Raw genomic sequence first — 18,977 nt, forward strand, 5'->3', positions numbered from 1 at the left:
GCGCATGTTTCCCCGACTCCAGGGTGACTTCACGGTTCTGGCTGAGTAAAAGTTGTGCCTAGTGCATGCGTAATTGGGCACGTGACGGCGCAGCAAAAGGGAAAGAGGTGGTGTCACGTCATGAGTGTATAACAATAAAAACCATTACTGTCCAACTAAACGCAGCTAAGCGGTCTTTCGAGTTGTGAACTCCTCGCGGGCAATTAAGCGAGCGCCTTGAGTCGATCGGTGCGTTTCGATTTGGCCTTACCGAGTCGCAGTTAGAACGCAGGCGAGAGCTTACGTGTCCTACATACAATTCCTCTACGCCAAGGAGTGCTTTCCCTCCCATTGCCCTCCGTGTGGGTTGACCTGACGTGTCCTACGTACAATCCCTCTACGCCAAGGAGTGGTTTCCCTTCCATTGCCCTACGTGTTGGTTGACCTGACGTGTCCTACGCAAATCCCTCTATGCCAAGGAGTGGTTTCCTTCACATGCCCCTCTGTGTGGGTTGACCGGACGTGTCCTACGTGCAATCCCTCTACGCCAAGGAGTGGTTTCCCTCCTATGGCCCTCCGTGTGAAAATTAAATTATCGGGTTTTACCTGCCAAAACCACTTTCTTATTATGAGGCACGCCGTAGTGGAGGACTCCGGAAATTTCGACCACCTGGGGTTCTTAACGTGCACCTAAATCTAAGCACACGGGTGTTTTCGCATCACATCCCCATCGAAATGCGGCCGCCGTGGCCGGGATTCGATACCGCGACCTCGTGCTCAGCAGCCCAACACCATAGCCACTGAGCAACCACGGCGGGTACGCCCTCCGTGTGGGTTGAACTTACGTGTCGTACGTACAATCCCTCTAAGCCAAGGAGTGGTTTCCCTCCCATGGCATTCCGCAGGTCAACCTACTCCGTGTGGGTTGACCTGACGTGTCCTACGTACAATCCCTATACGCCAACGAGTGGTTTCACTCCCATGCCCCTCTGTGTAGGTTGACCCGACGTGTCCTGACGAGGCGTGTCCTCTGTCAGAAAGCAGCACAGAATGAGGATGCCCGGATGGTGGAGCATATAAAAAAGTCAGCGAGCCGTCACATGGGTCGCATCTTCTCTGGCCTTGCGTTCAAGTGCACGCATGCTGAACGTTTTTGCATTTTTTGTATTGGAGCGCACCGTGCACCCGTAACGATGTATTAAACTTCTGTTATTTGTCTTTACATCGACTCGTCTTCCTGCTGAACCTTCTCCGATGGTCAACCTGGTTCGAGCTCCAAGCAGACGCTGTTCAAGGTTCACAAAATGCCGTCCGCTTAACAGCAGGCTCTGAAATTATCATCTAATAATTTTACCAAATTGCACGTGCGCCTGCTTGACCTGGCTCCACTCCCCTGACTCTTCTGTCTCTTTGATAATAGGCAGACGATGTGCGTGCTGTGACGCAAATAGCGTTGTTATTTCATGTTCTGTTTTTCACTACCATTTAGTTATTCAAGGCCTACAAACAAGCAGTACAAGTTCTAAGCTTCAGAGGAGCGCTGAAAGTAATTAGCTCTGGTTTCTTTTTATAACGAGCCACGTTATATTGGACCCTGTGTCTTCAATCTGGTGCGACGTGACCGAGGATCCCTCCATCCTGAAACCGCATTTTGCACTTTCACACCCTCCGAAGTTTGGAATGAAGCCGACAGACAAAAAAGAACAGGATGAGTAAACGTAAGACCCGTGAAAGGAAGTTAAGGCAAATTTAATAGATCACGGGCGTGTTGTCACATACCGTGACGTATGGGGTACTCATCCGTTTTGTGGCGCCCGAGGCATTCACTGCCTCAAACTTCACCCCGCTGCCCTCCTTCTCGTCCTCCTCCTCCTTCGAATCAGCAGCCACACTCTAAAAACTAAGAGAGTGCCGGGCACTCCCTTTGAGGGAGTAGCGGCTTGTCCCATATTTCACTCTCTTTTCGAGAGTAGATCGACCCTCTTTGAGAGAGAGTAGGTCAACTCCTGTTGACAGAGTTTTGTTACTCCACCGCAAGGGATTGCTAGTACTCTCCCGCAGAGTGATAATACTCTTCCCACAGGGAGTGCTAGTACTCTTCCGCAGAGTGCTAATACTCTCACCGCAGGGGTAATGGCACTCCACCAGACCGAGTACTTCTACTCCCCCAAACAGAGTGCTAGTACTCTTCCCAATACCCTCGTAGCGAAGTCCTGGCCACGCATGCAGGCAGGAAATCAGATCAAATTAGGGCCGCTGATATACCTTCCCAAGGCGGCTCCTCAGAGTCAGTGGCCCAATTCCAAGCGGCCTTCAGAATAGGCGTGAGCAACGTTATGCAGGATTTTGAAGTCATTTTTCCTGGCTATTTGCTGCCTACCATGAGGCCTGACTGCTCGGAATCGGCCTATGCGTATGCGTCCCGAACGCCACTGCGGAGAAAAAAAAAGCTAACGGAGATTTAATCCGCAAATATCCCCGCAAATTTCACACTCAGGAGTCACATAATCTAATTAGAACATGATAGTCAAGGGCATCACATTCTTATGAAGAACGACATTGCTCTATACATCACGTGGATTCGAACCCGCGTACACTCGCATTTATACAATTCAAAGCACACATCCTAACCATTACACCACAGAACCACCACACTGAGTCGTGTTCTTTTAGAGGTTATATATATAACAAATGTATTTGAGGAATCGGCTGCGGTGGGTTGAGTTTCTCTGCAGTGTGCTGTGCTGTTGTGTACTGAAATACGTTTGCGTTTGCATCATTTCCATTCCTTGCTACGACTAACGAAGGAATACAACGTAGACGACGACGTGAGAACTATTAACGGCTTGTCGTCACCCCAGAAAAATAACAAATGTGCCGTTCAGCGCACGATCGAGTGCTTTTCCAGTCCATGCATTATATGTTCTCCGAAAATACACGGATACAAAGTATCGTGCAAACCATCCACGTATGTGAATTTAAGTCGCGCTTATACTGGTGAGCATTTCTGTTTATTTTTTTCCGCCAGTTCCATTCGTATGTGGTCAACTGCGACGCCAGTACCAGGCATTTCGACGTGCCTCACGCTGCCGTGTAGGCGTTCTTTTCAAGTGCATTAGTTTAGAGTTTGGTTCAGTCCGTTGTGAGCTGTTGTCCTGCATTAGCAGCGGATCGTTAGCGTTTTGAAAAGCATGCATTCCAGCATTTGGAGACTGCTTATGCCGATAGCCGCGTCACATGCATTGGCACGCATGTTTAAATGACTAATGTGACCACTTGTTACGCGTGCACTGCTCGTATCCTGTGGCAGTGCTCGTTCTAAAAGCTTCGTGTGTTCACGTTCGTGTATTCATACGTGTGTTCAATATATATGCACAGGATGGACTTGCCGGCTAGTTGGTTGAGCATTTTAGAAAAAAGAGCGCAACACAAGCACGACGCAAAAACATGGACCACACCACGAAGCGCTGGTGTGGTTGATGATTTTTTTCGTCCTGGTGTTTGCGCTGTTTCTTCTTCCACGATACACGCATACCACAGGTACGCGAAAGTTTAGGTGCATAGGGCGTTAACTTTGTTTTCCCCGTTTCCTCTCAATGTCAATGGCACAATGCGTTGCCCGGAATTGCGCACGCTTACCCCCATATTCAGAAATGCATCATAACTTGAAGCCCATGCTTGACTTGATCTAAATGACGCAAGTCGTGAATGCACCAAAAGAAAGGCAGTGAGCGTCTAGGGGACGTTCGCATCAGGCGTCGTTTATATAAAGTCAAGCATGAGCTTTGTATTAAGATACATTTCTGAATACGGGGGTTAGTCATCTACTTCTCAAAGAAAATGTCGAAGAAACGCCCACCAAAACCAGGCACATTCGTAAACTTAACTAGGCAATACGAAGCTCCATAGAAAAAGAGTGGTATTAAAAGCATTCAGTATTTTTCTTTACTCCAAAATAGTTGCGCTCTCGTGGCTTCAATGCACAGAGATAGTGCAGCATTAGCTAAAAAGCATGAATTTCCGAACTCAATGCCAAAATAAGCTTGTAAAATTATTTAGGTGCTGGAATCCAGGGTTTGTAGCGATCCTTGAAAACCCCTTATTTCTAAAATGCCATATTCAAGGCATTGAAAACCCTGGAATTTTTAGAAGTACTGGAAAGTCCTTAAATTTGTACACTTGGCTAGACTTAGCAGACATTGCCAAGCGTTTTTTTTCCCCTTTCTGTGACACTCTTCGCATGTCACAGAGAATTGTCTGTGGAGGTAATAGAAGGAAAGCGACATCCTTAAAGTTGAAATTACAAAGGAGCAGCAGATACCAGTTTTAGGCACATGGAACCGGCGACAAATGTACTTGGAGGAGCAGAAGCAGGAAGCTCAACAGTAGAGGCATTCAAAGAAAGGCCGTGATGAGTAAATCGAGAGCTACAGACACAATAAAAGGAATTTATAAATGATTATTGCTTATTTGATGGTGAAAAGCTGAGGCAACAGATGATATCACATACACTGTCAAACCAAACAGTATTCAAAAACTGCAAATGTTGCAGGTCCAAGTAGTTAATTGTGCTATTGCAGAAAAACTTTGAGCAATTTCTTGAAATGCTTCCTTGTGTGCGTTTAGTGATGGGTGGTGAAAGGCAAATTAACAGTCTTTCAAATGTTTGAAATCAGTGAAATGCGATTTGTTTTGTATTCTTTTGTTTACATTAAAGTTAACGATTTTGTTGAACAAGTTATTGCCTGTACAAACTACTAAAAAAATTGCACGAGGTCCTTGAAGTTACTGTGTCGGGGCATCGAAAGTTCTTGAAAACCATTGCATTTTTTTCTTCAATATTGCTACGAACCCAGTAGAACAACCGTCATGGAGTAAAAACCTTGGCTGAACAGGGGCTTATACGAAGAGCACAGGAAGACTAGAAATGCAGTAGTAGGCATGGAGGGCCCTGAAAAAAATGTGCCACATCTGCTCGTCTGCCTTATGTCTCTGCATTGACTGTCACATTTTTAATAGAAGTGCACTTACTGTTCTACTCCAATAAACGCGACATTACCAACTCCAGTGTGGGGCAGTCCTTCAGCCAGTGCAGAACTCTTTCTGTACATCCCTGTCAGCTCTGTCATTTTTTCAGCATTGTAGTACAAGATTTGTTAAACTGGTTTCGCAGAATATGAGCAGTATACTCTTAAACTAGCTGTTTATTTGTATGCACAAGTTCAGGTCCTCAGTTTGGTTGCATGACAAATTGCCATACCTCAATAGATACAAGAAAAAACGTTATTAGAGTTTAATAAAATCCAAACAGTAATGATCACAACAATATAATGACATACATTTCTTTTGGTACGTATACAGCCCATGTCTTGGCACTGTATAAATTCAACTATACATCGCAAGTACTGTGTCCTGACCACTATTATTCACATGTGTAAAACCATCACAGCAATTCTTCAACAAATATCACAGTGATTAGTGACATACACTTTGTAACTGCTTTACATGAGCATAATATATACAAATGGTCCCTGTGTACCTACACATGACTAGTGCCACCCGAGTACTATTACTCACAGGTGTAAAACCAACAAAGCAGTTCTTTAAAAATATCACAGTGCTTAGTGACGTACATGCTGTAACTCCCTTGTAAAAGCTTAATACAAACACGTGAGCACACAGAAAGCTAGCAGTGGGCCTACATGGACATACCACCGCCTCAATACTAATTTGCAAGTGTAAAACCAACCAAGCAGTTCCTTAAAGAATATCACAATGCTTAGTGACATACATTTTGTAACTAGCTTATATAAGCTTTATACAAACATGAGAACATACACAAAGCTATTGGTGCACCTACATAGAAGTGCGGCCATCTGAACACTATTATTTGCAAGTGTAAGCTCAACAGAACAGTTCGTTATAGTGACGCCCATTTTGTAACTGCCTTATACAAGCTTAGTGCAAGCACAAGAATGTGGAAAAAAATAAATTAAAAACTTGCTCTATGAACACACAAACAGATCAACACAAATGGTAAACACCGCTTTGAAGACACGTGACCGTGACAAATCGCAGTGCTGTGCCGGTTGAAACTGCCGTCCACAAAAGTATTGAGCAATGCTTAAACTACACGCAATAAAGTGCTGAAAGACTGCGTCTCTAACGTACCTATCTTAATTCACATTTCTTGAATATAGGGCTCCCTTGCAGATAAGGCATCTGATCCAACTGACCTGATTTTACACCTGCTAAATGCATACAATGCACTCAGGTATAACTGGTAATAATAATTATAAAAGTCATTTAAAAACTTGATAGTATGATGAAGATGCATGACTACAAAAGTTCTGTCCCCCTCGTACTTGTTAAAAAGGTGTAAGTACGACACATGTTCTTTTTTTCCAGAATTGTTGCATTAATGGACACCCGGGAACCTCGAACCCACAAAAAAAGAAGATACTGCTGTGTTAATAGTGTTATGAATAATTTTTTGTGAAAGCTTTTTACAGACAAGTTGCAGTCTCGTTTCTGAAGGTTGAGCTGTATCATGCAAAATAACATGGAAAGTGGTCACATGGGAGCATGACACTATGCTATAATGTTCGTTTCAGTTGACTCTTGCCCTACAAGTCACTGCTCACTGTGACCAGTGCTGGAACAGCAGTGTCTGTGTGATTTTCATCACACTTCTGTCCTATGCCATCCTTACCGGAGTTGGCGGCACATAGATACTCAAATTTCGATAGTGTTGTTTCTCAGGTGGTTGTTTTTGATTTGCTCAATATCAGTTGGCACTTCAGCTGCATCAAACTTCTATTTTACCTTTTCAATAACAACATAAACAACAATCTTATGACACCTGTGTTGTCCTTCTAGTTGCCTACAAAGACCAGTTAATCTAGCAACAACACTGACAGTCTCTACTATCTTCTAATGGGGAAGAGGTGTGTCCCACCATGTGTTCCACGTTGTTGTCGCTATGTGGGCTGGCTGGGGAGGCAACAACTGTAATATGTTTGCATATCTTAAAGTGATGCTTGTACCGTGTTATAACACTTCACTTAGTCTTGCACTTGCTGCACAAGAACACTGGCTCACAGTCGTGGTGAAAAGCTTTTGTATGTTGAGCAAATGAGTTGTATGCACTACAAAAAAGTCACATTGATAACACACATGTTGCTCTACCAGGCCTGGTGCGGTTCCTTCTGACACTGCTGCTGATGCTGACACACTGCTGCTTGCCTCGTACACTGTTGCAGCTGCAGTAGACATGGCCGTCTCTGTATCTATTGCTGCCGTGCCACCTGTCATGGTAACTTCAGGTGGTATCGGGCTCACTTCTGCAACAGAGATGTTGTTTGCCCCTTGAGGGCTCTCGTCATCGGGCCAATAATTTCGTAGGCATTGTCTCCTGCATCGATGAATCAATAAGAACAGCCTGAATTAATAAACATAGCTCTAAACAGTATGGACATCAAAACTTAACCACAAGCTTTGCACATCAGTGACCAGGCTTATTGAATAATACTTGCAGGAGGAGTTACACAATTGTGTGTGTACATTACAGTTAAGCCTCATTAGAAGATATACTCAAGAGGCACGGGAAACATGTCTCTTGAAACGAAAAATTTTAAAACAGTGAGGAGCCAGACTAGATCACTTTATTATGCATCATCACTAAAGTATGTTTAGATATATCTGAAGGAATAATTGCTCAGGGTGGCTTAAAGGGCCCCTAAACCACTTCTCGACATTTTTTGAACATTTCAAGTAAACACACGCATCAAAATCAGAATGCCGTCACAATTGACGACGCCAAACGCTACAGTGTGTAGCACCTGTGGGAGCACCACAAAATGAAGAAAACGACCCCGTGCGCCTCTCTGGACCTATCCTGCACCTCCCAGTTTGTCCTGACATCACCAGGCTGTCTCTGATGATGTCACCAGTTTCCGGTGCTGTCGAGTGGTCGAACGAAAGTGTATGACTGCCGGCAAGGCCTGCAAGCAAATACACACTCCTTCTTCCTCGTCGCGTTGCTCGCGATGCCATTGTGGGCAGCCAATGGGGGCAAAGAACAGAAACGCCAACAGGAGGGTCTCCCTATGAGGCTCTTCAACTAGAGTCACCATACATTCCATTGTATGGCGAGGTCATTAGCGCCACCCCTCGCAGGACGACGGGCCTGCGTGGCAGCAACAGAGCTCGTTGGTGATGGCCTGTCCCGTAACATTTGGAGGTGTACTAGGCGAGGAAAAGACGATACTGTCCCGATGGCGTGTACCAGATGAAAGAGTAAAATGAGCGGGGACTACTTTTCGATAATCAAACACGTAGCTCCACTATTACTGCACCGTTTCGAAAAATTCTCGTGGCTACGTGTTCGTTGCCTTAACATGTACAACTGCAACACCGCAACTAAATTTCAACCTGGGTGGTTTAGGGGCCCTTTAAAGAAAACATTCACAGCTTTTTAGTGACTGTAGATTGTGTTAGCTTCCTTCCTAACCTCTGGAAGTTAAACACTTCACTTTGCAAGCCTTGTTGCTTGCAGTGCCTTTGAGGTGCTCTTAGACGCTCGTCAGCTTCAACTGTTGACACTTTCTGCCCTGCACTGTCCTCGTTGCCCTCCTTTTCTAGTTCATGCTTAAGGGACATGCGCAATTGACTTGTGTGAGAATTGCGTGATCTTTACGCCCTTCACAGCACACAAGGTGCATGAAGTGAATGTGTTTGGGTTGTGTCCCTTCGCAGTAGTGAATACTTAAAAAGTCGTTGGTAACAAAGGTGTCTCTTGTGTACAGTGTTGTTAAAGTGGCAAGCATTGGAAAACCAACCAAACCATTTTCAGATGTCTCTTACAACCAAGTGTATCTTGTAATGAGATTCTACTGTACTGAATATTTTACATCTATGGATCATCTGCATGTACATTAGTCACAAAGACATGTTGTGTGGAATGGCGAATCAGGAAAAAGCTCGTACTCTTACTTTTTGTCCCTAACATAAGCAGCTGATAACAATATGATAAAAAGCAGGTAATGAGGCTAGCATGGAACATAATCCTTCAGCTCTAAACAGTTTTTTGGGCCCACATCATTCCCTCATGACATAAGGAAACAACTTGATTGCAAAAATGGCTGCATGTGATCTGAGTTGATTGAAACAAACAATACGTAAGGTTGCCCTGTATGTAATTTTATCAGAGTGCTTTTTAAATGTCCTGCTGGCGATCCTGGCTGCACTATGTTCCTCATGCTTTTTGGCACGATTCCTTTCTTTTCCACTCCAATCTTTTTTCTGGTTTTCTCCCCTTTCCCTTCCCCCTTCCGTAAAATAGCACACCTGAAGTATCAAATCTGTTGAATTATTGTGTGTATCAAACCTATTTACATGCGGGCTTCTTTGTGGTCTGTTTTGTATTTTTGTGCTGTACAAGTCAATTCAAAATGAAAGATGGAATGTCTCTGCCTTTAGTATAATTGTATGTGTTTGTGTGTGTGTGTGTGTGTGTGTGTGTGTGTGTGTGTGTGTGTGTGTGTGTGTATATATATATATATATATATATATATATATATATATATATATATATATATATAGGTCTCTCATGTTTTGAAATATATGTACATTCAGGAGTGCCTGCATGCTCTTCTCCCCTGCTCCAGTGACGAAAAGGACAGCCTTTTTATGTACCATAGTAAAACATTCACAGGTTTTCACTGAGCCCATTACATCACTTATCACATGGATCTGTCACAATACAGAGTAGCAGTGGTCCATATTACTAACCCATCCCAACATAACTATATATCAGCACATACCGACATGCTGTGAAACAGCTGTTGCAAAGCCGCTGGTGCTGGCAATTTCCGCAGCACTGCAGTGGTACAGCCGAGTGCCACCTGTGTAGTGACAAATGCATATGCATGTTAGCAACTCACTAGTTGCTGATGGTTTCATAAGCTTTACACTACACAATAAAGTAATCTAGACAACTTTGTTGGAACAAATACACATAATTAGGACACCATTTAAAGACTAACACGATTAATTGCCCCCAATCTCTCACTCACTAAGGGAGAATACTACTGAAACATCGGTGGAGAGCTCAGATTAACACAGCCCATAAATGACAAGCTTTCTTTGAGGAAAACAGCTATAACAGCGGTTAGTTTTCTTGATCATTTGATGTGCTAGCTTTGATTTAAATGTCATGCAGTACTATAAAATATGAAGTGCCGCATTTCTAGCAGCAGAAGGCGCCGTCAGCCTCATGGTACAACTGATTCCTGCACTGTTTGTGTCAGTGAGCCGACACATACAAAGAAAACCGAATTCACACATACATATACAGTGCCAAGTGCACTCTTTCTGAAAACGCAGCCGCCAGTTCCAATGCTGCTGAAAGGAAAGGTTATATAGAGTGCGAGACTGCATGGAACTACCACTTATGGCTATAAGTGTATGATCTGCTGATTGGAGAGGTAGTCACATGCTATTTTTAGTCTCTTTTAGAAGCATTACTAAAGGATGAATTAAAATCTATTCATAAGTCACGAATTTCACGCATCCACAGTTTGGTTAAATAACTTGTGAGAAAAAGACATGTTTACCTGGAATAGCAACCTTTCTTCCTGCTGCAAAATTTTCCTTCGAATTAATGAAATAACTTTACAGCGTCATAATATATTGTGTTTCTCGCAACTACTTGTCGGCAGTGGCGAGTTACATCGTTTATATCTGACTCATTGGGCGACAATACTGCCAAACACAAATATTTCACGAACATGAGAACACGTCCCTCGCAGAGAATAGCAACCATATATGCCTCTGTGAGACATGATCGCACCTTTGTGGTCAAAATGTACATTAGAACGACACCACCATCTCATAAAAAAAAGCCTCAGTACAAGGCAGCAGCCAACTGCATAATGTGAAATTGCAACTGATGTCCACTTACTGGTGGCCTGTGTTCGAGTCACTTCTGGCAGTTGACGGCGTGCTGAGAAATGCACGTCCTGGGTTGTCCCTACAAAATGCACAGGGTTATGTCAAATGTTGAAAATATATATACACCGGCATTTCATAAGTTGCAAAACTATGAGTAAATAAACAACTGTAATGTAAACAGAGTACACATGATAAGATAGGCTGTCAACTAGTAATGCATTACGCGAAAAACCTAACGCATAGGAAAGACTATATGTATACACACGAAGCTGACACACAATTTAATTCGCTCTAGGTTTTTCCGTGCAGTATATTCAAATTGTGGTTAGAGCAAAATTAGTGTAAATTACGCACTAAATTATATACCCTGGAAAGCTTTTCTTCAATATGCACCTGTGCACCCTTCGAATGAGTAGCGTTGTAAAATTTACGCACATGGCATTTAACATAGTTGCTGAACATGGATTTCCTTTGCCCTGTGTCGTGTACAGTGGGCTACATATATCTGCCCCCCCCCCTTCTGTACTAGCCCTACTGCGTGCCATTGCGCCTATACGCATGTCAATAAACCTCACGACACAGAAATAAAAAAAAAAGCGCCAATCACCCATGCCTGTATGTTGTAGTGGGCCTAACCTAACCATGCATGGGCTGTTGCTTTTTATAGTAAACACAGGCACCGTGCTCATTGCAAGTATGTATCATGTCACTAAGCAAATATGCAATTTCATTGTACAACAATTTTTTTATCACATGGATCTATCTGTTGAGAGGCAAGACAAAAAGCAGTCACTTCTCAGAACTAATCAGCTTTTTTAAAACACATCTCTAACTTTTCAATGACGCTTGCTGCTATGTGTTTGTCTCCAGAGAGCATACTTGATCTGACTTTCCAATCGGAGACATTACATAAGTATACCATGTTAAGATAACTGCCTGGAGCACGTGAGAATTTTCATCTTGGTGTAACATACTGTATCTTGATTTTGTTTACATTTGGTCAAATGGTACACCCAATATACCCACATACTAGTTTTCTTGTCCAAATTGCATGCCAATGTATTTAGATTTTTTGGCATTGGCTGCACTGCACTACGTGAAGTCACGCTGCACTGGCTCTTTCACATCCTCGTGTCCTTGCAGCTGCCTTCTTGTGTTCTATAAAGCGGGTGCCTGAAAAATATCGTATGCAACAGTCAACACAAGGGCATGGTGCAAAACAACATCAAGACAGTCAAGGCCATGGCAATAAAAGAAAGTCTTAGCTCTTAGTTTTCTTAGTGAAATGCATGCAAAACATCCAAATAACTGCAACAGTCAACTGCTAAATTAACTTCAATTTTAGATTTACACAAAAAAGAAATAACGGACAGTTCATCCTCGTTCAGCACAAATGTTAGAATACTCCTGCTAATGAATAGAATATTGGTCATTTTCAGACATCATAGGTCTGTCATGAGTCTGGTGTATCACAAACACTACTTGTGACACATCCTAAGCACGTGCCCAGTGTGCCCCCCGCACCATCCCTGGTTGTGCCACTGCTGAAGCCATAATTTGAGGATTATAGCTGCAAACATGATGCTCAGTAGGGATGAAAATATTGTTTTTCAGTTCAATGGATATATGGATGTGCCTATAAAAAAGGGCAACAAGGCTTGTTATGGCAAGCTTACCCACATTTCAATACTAAAAAGAAAGTTCACTGCGGCCTGCATCTAAGCTTACTAAAAGGCGTGAACTTATTTTCATGTACGAGGTGCGCAATGGAGTTCATTTTTGACAGAGCCGACTACTGCTGCAGTTTGAAATCTAGCATTTTAGATTCTTGAAGGCATGTAAAAGTTGCAGTTAAACCGCAGTTATTAGTGTATTACACCAACCTATTGTTCTGTGTACGACAGACTGGTAACATGGAATTAAAGCAACATTTTATTTTGATATTTTATTTCTATACTAAAATTTTCAAGCGATAAACACATTTTGATCTGCCATGCAATAGCAAAATGCACACATTACGCTTGTAACCCCCAGAGGAAGGCTGATTTAGCTATTCAAATGACATAACTCTGACACGCCAACTCATATTAGCAAATGCACAGGCATGTCCAAAACAATAAGCGTATGCAAAGCACCCTTGTAATTGTAATTCCAAATAGCAGCCGTTATATTCGATGCCGATGCATAACTAGCTGCTCGACAATTCACGGAGTTCGTAGACATAAGCATCCTTTCAGTTTCGCACCGTGCACGAAAACCGCAACAGGAGACAAAACCAGACCTACCTATAATCACACCATTTCAATACATGAGCAAAAACAGTTCAGTCTTAGGGATAAACACTGTGAGAGCGATTTAGTGCGCGACGGCGACGAGCGACGGCTTCGAGCGACAAAACGGGCCGTCGCTTGAACAGATGGCTCGGTTCTGGAAATCTATAAATCATCGCTCGTCGCCCGAAAGTGCTATGAGCGACTAGCCAATAGCGCGAAGACAGAACTGGATGTATACATCGCTCAAATACTACCGATTGTCGCGCGGAACGAGCAAATGATTCAATTTTTATACGTGTAAGGATGAGACCCTACGGCAATACCTCCGGAAATATTTTATGCTACTTTTTATCGTAAAATACATCAACGTAAATTACTAAAGCACGCGTCACGCATGATTGCAGCCCTCATGCCGGCAACACCGGGGAGGCGTCGCTCAATATCGTCGCTCGCACGGAGTACGACTTGTAGGCGACAAGCGAACGCGACAGCCATCTCCATCGCGTCGCTTGTAGCTGCCGCGCGCAAGATCGCTTATATGGGGTTTATACTTTTTTCAGCATAAAAAATGGATTCCTCATGTGTTTTCAGTAAGTTCAAGATAACGCGCCCAACTGACCTCTTGCAGCATGCAGCTGAATGCCTGCGGCAAAGTTTCCAACTAGCACTGGTGCTGCACGTAACTTCAGTGGTCGCAGATTCCCCCTGCGCGAGACACCGTCAAGCGCGCGGTTTACTTATAAAAAAGCATGCTGCCATCAAAACGACGCCTTCTGTTATGTGATTCCTTAGTTCAACAGCGTTCCGTACACAGCAGACTGCCAAACTGAATAAATTCAAACACACAAAACGCACGCTAATCACGCTCCGCATAGGCTCGGAATCACGGGCTGGTGAACGAACCATTTTAAGCGTCCTCTCGCCTGGTGTCTTATTGAACATACCATAGTTCTGGCAGCGTTTGCGATTTTTAAAGCTCTTACGGACAACGGCAAAGTGATAAAATCACATGCAGTTATCGCGACGACTGGCTTTTTCGATTGACATCGAGAGACACAGCGCGTATGCCTAGTCCTTTGTCAATCGCGTCGGCTAAGCGCAGCGACGACTTCCTGGCGATAGCATGACATATACGGAGAATGTGCACCTAAGTTAGAATGCACTTACCGTGGAGGATTTGCTGTTATATCCAAGGCATGACGAACGACTGTCGTGTTTTGGTGGCGACGCGAGATGGCTGCCACACGATCTTCGTTGGCTGGCAATCGCAGCTCCTATGCTGCGGATCACCTTTCTCCTGTGCTGTGTTGTTCCGCGATCTTGAGCGCGCGCGCGCGCGCGCGCGGTGGAGCAAATCCGAGTGAAAAAGTAGAGCGCTCGCTACGAGTTCCATTTGAGCTGCGGCGGCCTGTTCTCTATAGAAGCAAAACGATGTGTTCTTTGCTCAGCGTGCATGAATGAAACATTGCCATGTTCGGGGCCAGCCACCTACAGTTGAAGCAGAAGATTACGCTACGTTTTGTTCTCTATGCTGCTTGTAACAGCGCAAAATGTAGACAAGGGACGAGACAAGAAGACACCACAAGCGCTTGTGGTGTCTTCTTGTCTCGTCCCTTGTCTACATTTTGCGCTGTTACTAGCAGGATGGAAAACCAACAAGCCCAAGCTGCTATTCTAGCGAAATACATTTCCAGCGCTTGTGGTGTCTTCTTGTCTCGTCCCTTGTCTACATTTTGCGCTGTTACTAGCAGGATGGAAAACCAACAAGCCCAAGCTGCTATTCTAGCGAAATATATTGTTCTCTATTGCCGCAAGAGTAGAACGGGCATTCTACTCTCTCTCTGAAGGGGAGAGTGAAAAGCACATTTTACTCTCTCCTTGGTGAGAGAGTGAACAATGCATTTCACTCTCCTCGGCATTTTGCGAGAGTAAAACGACGCTTTGAAGAGTGAACCGGCCGTTTCACTCCTGCGATACCCTTCCTAGTTTTTAGAGTGCAGTGACAGAGGGCGCAGCAGGCCCAATCCTAGCTCCGTCTCTTTCCTCTGCCCCTGAGTCGTGTCTGGCCTCGGCAGGGCCAGCCTGGGCCGAAAACTTTCGCGCATAATTGAAGCTGCTGCCTTTCGACCCCATGTCGTCTGCACGTGACGCAATTTTTCTCAATACGCGCATTCCACTCTCGCAAGAAAAAAAAAGAAACGAAAAATTGAAGCAGACAAGAACAGGATTCGCGGGAGAGTGATTTCCTTCCCGTCTACTTGAAAGCTTTTCGTGCGTTAGTGCCTGAGCCACCGTGGCCTGAGCTATAGCCCTGCGTGACCCAGTTCGCCCCCTCGGCCTTCTGTTTAGTGTCCTTTCCTTCTTTCTCTTTCGGTCTTCCATTTTTAATATCTATTTCGGGCCCTTTAAAGTGCTTCTCGGACGCTTCTTTCTCTCTCTCTCTCTTCCTCTCTCTCTCTCTCAGTCGCGCCGCACTTGGAGATCTGAAAAAGTTGTCGAACGAAATTTCGACATCGCCGATTGTCGAGCACGGCCGAGTCGTGGCGCAATGGCCTCCCGGTGGGGCAGTGGCGCATGGTGGTGCGCGCAGGGTGCCCTCCCTGTACGCTCTCGTGCGCCAAATGATGCGCGTAATCTCTGCTGCAGCTGGTCGTGTGTGCGGCGAATTGAAATGCGCCGTTCCTCCTACCCCGTTTATTTGCCTCTTCTTTTCTTGTTTTTCTTGGAGGCCGAGCTGGCGCTACGACGGGCACCGAGGTTTTTTTTTTTGCGGAGAGCGCGGTGGACGGGACAACGGCCGATGCGAAACAAGGGACCGATAAAGAAAGGGGAAAAAAATGTTCGCGTCCCGTACGTGAATGGAAAAGAGAGAATCGCTCTAATGTTAGAGCCTGGAGCGCAAAGGGGTAAGGAAGAAAATATATTCCCCGCCCTTTCCCCCGCACCCCACTCCTCCACGACTTGATATGACAGATCGCTCTCGAATTCTCGCCGCGCAGGAAACGAGATAAGAAATGCGTTCGCTATTGACGATTGAAACGACGTACTTGTGACGGCTCGCGGGGCAATACGACCAACAAACGTCTGCGAATATTCTGTTTCTTTGTTCTATGATTATGAGTATTTCCCGTTCTATTATACGCTTGGGAGCTAAATGACGAGATAACACCAATCGATGTTTTTAAAAAAACGTACAAAAAAGCGAGAGAGAAAGAGAGAGAGCAGTCATTCCGTTCTATTGCGAATTGTGTGTTCTAGCGACGTTCAGATAACACGGCCTCAAATGCTGGATTTTTTTTTTCATGCACAGAAAATAATTAGTTGATGTCTAACGTCTCAGAGCCCCATTAGATGTGCAAGAAATGCCACAGTTCTTTTATGTAAGCGGGGGGGGGGGGGGGGGGGGGGTCAATTTTTTTTGTAGTCTTCACATTTATCTGCAACACAAAAAGAACTAACTACTTAATACAAAGACTGGTGTAACCGACAGCCTACGTCATGATCTTTAAAGCAGCTGCATATTTTACTGCAGCAACGACGGTGCATGTTATCCTGCTGACATTTAATCTTTCACTGTGTACAGATAATGCTCTAGTGTACGTGTAATTTGCTGTCAGCATAAGTTGAAACCAGTTGAAACACAGCGAGAAGTCGCTTTTCTTGTTTCTTCATTCACTGTTGCGAGTGATGTCACAGTTGTTTCTAATCTGTATAGCATATTTTGGCGCTTAAACGGAGTTTAATGGCCGAGTACGCCGTTACACGGCAACGCACTATCATATCATTCCGTAGAGACATCTACTTTACTTTCTTCCTGTTCAGCGCTTCGGTTAGGGCTGGAACTGAAACTGAATATGAGGTAAGACTTCGTGCACTCACGCCTTACAGTACCCGAAAGACTACAAGCAGAAAAGGTAGCCCAATTTTAACTCGACCCAAATACGCAATACTGACAGCATATCACCCCGTGCCGATGCACGCTAACAAGATTCACCCTTGCATGAGTGTACGACTCAGCGATCCCCTTAACTCTTTCTGTACCACGCCCATAGGGCATAGTTAGCCCGCTAACGATAGTTTGAAACGCCGCTTTCGAGACCCTCCGCGCCGCTCCCGGACGTACTGCGCTATCAGACGTGAAGGAAAAAAACTACGTTTTGGTTATCTAAGCAGTTCACTTCTTTCCCGACAAGGCAGTGATTTGTGAACGCGCTTTGACATTTCGCCATCGTCAAAGTACAAAGCCAAAATTGCCGCCTCCGGGAATGGCGCACGCACTTTGAAACATCGCAGGTGTCGTGGTCCCGCCGCGTCTGCAGCTGATTTTATCGATGGATCGAGCAGCAGCGAGTCAGGATGCTGCCTATTCGTCGGACTTTGACTCTGAGAGGAACGGCGACGCGAACCAGCCCAGAATATCCGCGGCCGCAGCGCGGCATGCCCAATTCTAGTGCTTGCAGTTAAATTTTTTTCTAGTGAAATACCTGCTAAACTAAAATTTTGATTTTGGGGAGCAAATAGTGTCTATTAGGCGGTATTACATTTTGTACATCTCATAAATTTGTGCATATTTTTCTTAGTAGATACAAGCGTGTCTTTACAAACTTTGTTCAGTTTTCTGGTATTTATATCTTTTTTACGACATATATGTCGTTAACAAAACTTTCATGCTTGAAAAGTGAATTCACTCTGCTTTTTGTTTATATATATTACATAAAATATTCAGTGAAGTAGCTCCTTCAGAAAAAAAGATCTGGCGCAACCTACAAAAAGCACCTATTTTACCCGCGGGGTAGAGAAAGAGTTAAGGCGTTGGTGTAGAATGTGGGCAAGTATCACTTTGTGCATTTGATAAAAATATTAACGCAGCACTTCAGCCGCATCTCAAAGAGCTTACCATGTTCAGTACTCCATCAGGCATCTTAGGTATCTTATGTTATGTATAATGGGGGCCAACAAACAAAAAAGCTAGGCTGACATACAATAGGGAAACAGAAGGTTAGGATAAGGAGACAAAGTTTCTTTGTAAAAAGGAGGAATTGCACTCGTTTAATACGTTGTTATTGCACAGTGCATATGAATATTTTCCACTTAACGCAGGCGCATAGGGATCGCTTCTCCTTTCCTTTTCTGGTTAATATTTACACACTTCTATATTCAGACTTTGTATAGGTGTTTGCGGTATGTGTATGTGTATTTATGAGAAAATGTGCAGTTTCAATTTCTCAAGTTTGTGCCATGAAATAGCCGGTTAAATTTTACCCTATATTCCAATCTCACAGCAGTTGACAAACTACATGCACGCATTTCAAGTTTTTCAACTAATCCTTTGCCTTTTAGGTGACTGGGAATCCTTTCATAAACCCAGTAGATAAATATTTATTGCTTCTGTAATAATGATTATGAACGAAGAATATGCGATATTCTTCGAAAGAATCCCTCTAAGCAGCTCGATGCAATCAAGATCGTTCTTCTCGGGCTGAAATTAAAAATTAGACCACAACTCGGTGGAACGGCACCTTCGTCCATGCCGTCCTGCTTTCTTCACATCTTCGTAGATAAATAGCAACGCGTGTTACAGCTTTGCAGTTGTTTCAGGTAAAAGATATCCGGCCTCCCACTGACTTCAAGTCACATTTTCGGGAAAGCCTGCTTATCGAATGTCGCATAGCACCACTTGTTCCTATTAGATACCTGTTTTCGGTGTCGCCTTATCTCTAAGCATGCTACAAAGGTTGCTCCTACGCCACGTGATGGTGCTCGTGGCACATT

At 44.1% G+C, this 18,977-nt stretch overlaps 1 protein-coding gene and 1 long non-coding RNA gene across 5 annotated transcripts in view; both read right to left on the minus strand.

Annotated features, from left to right (window-relative positions):
* Window positions 1-18,977, minus strand: part of LOC135900324 (kin of IRRE-like protein 3) — a 636,778-nt gene that overhangs the window by 322,079 nt on the left and 295,722 nt on the right. The window lies entirely within an intron of this gene.
* On the minus strand, window positions 5,836-14,459 carry LOC139057668 (uncharacterized). Its single transcript, XR_011512977.1, has 5 exons — window positions 14,373-14,459; window positions 11,963-12,105; window positions 10,943-11,011; window positions 9,804-9,884; window positions 5,836-7,393 (listed from the first exon to the last, which is right to left on the minus strand). It is a non-coding gene; the product is annotated as an uncharacterized lncRNA (long non-coding RNA).

This window comes from Dermacentor albipictus, chromosome 1, assembly GCF_038994185.2.
Source record: "Dermacentor albipictus isolate Rhodes 1998 colony chromosome 1, USDA_Dalb.pri_finalv2, whole genome shotgun sequence".
NCBI classification, from domain to species: domain Eukaryota; kingdom Metazoa; phylum Arthropoda; class Arachnida; order Ixodida; family Ixodidae; genus Dermacentor; species Dermacentor albipictus.